Below are 1,155 nucleotides of genomic sequence, written 5' to 3' on the forward strand. Positions count from 1 at the left end.
ATTGTTTATTTGTGATCTTTCTGTCTTTAGGATGTAGGCATTTATGGATATAAATTTTCCTCTCAGGACTGCTTTAGCAGTGTCCCACCAATTTTGACATCTTATGTCTCCTTTATCATTTAGTTCAAAGAGTCCTTTGATTTCCATCTTGATTTCCTCCTTAATGCAATGATGGATCAGTAGAAGGTTGTTTAGTTTCCATGACTTTGTGTTGAGATGAGAGTTTCTGTTGGAGTTGATTTCTAATTTTCTTCCTCTGTGGTTTGAAAAGATGCATGGTATAACTTCTGGTTTTTGTTTTTTTTTTTTTTTAATTTTTTGAGACATGCTTTGTGGCCTGGGATATGGTCAATCTTAGAGAATGCCCCATGAGGTGATCAGAAAAACATATATTCAGTGGTTTTGGGTAGAATGCTCTGTGAATGTCAGACATGCTCATTTTTTGTCGAGTTCTGTTTAAGTCCATTTTTTCTTTGTTTATTATCTGTTTGGAGGATCTGTCCTGTTCTGTCAGAGGGTTGTTAAAGTCTCCAGCTATTACTGTGTTGCTGTTTATCATTTTGTTTAGATCAAGTGGGACTTGCTTTATAAATCTGGGTGTACCTCAATTAGGTACATAAAAATTTAGAATTGTTATGTCTTCGTGTTGAATTGTAACCTTCACCATTATATAGTGACCATCTTTGTCTTTCATTACTTTTGTTGATTTGAAGACTAAGTTATCTGAAATAAGAACTGCCACACCAGCTTTCTTTTGGCATCTGTTTGCTTGAAATATTGTTTTCCATCCCCTCACCTTGAGTCTCAATGCATCCTTGTGGGTTAGATGTGTTTCCTGAAGACAGCAGATACTTGGCTTGTGTATATTTGTCCATTTGGCCGGCCTATGTCTCTTTAGTGGGCAGTTCAAGCCATTCACATTTATTGAGAGAATTGATAAGCGGGGGCAGATTTCTGTTTATCCTGTTGAATTCAACTTTATTGCCTTGCTTTCTCCTTCAAGCCATTGTGGTGTCTGGCCTTTGACATGGGAGGGGAGTGAAGATTGACTGAAATGGGGTAGAGGGAAATTTTGGGGATGATGGAAAATTTCTAAAACTGAATTATGATGATGGTTGTACAGATCCATAAATTTATTAAAACAATTGGATTATA

Source organism: Propithecus coquereli, unplaced genomic scaffold, assembly GCF_000956105.1.
Source record: "Propithecus coquereli isolate 6110/MARCELLA unplaced genomic scaffold, Pcoq_1.0 Scaffold420, whole genome shotgun sequence".
NCBI classification, from domain to species: domain Eukaryota; kingdom Metazoa; phylum Chordata; class Mammalia; order Primates; family Indriidae; genus Propithecus; species Propithecus coquereli.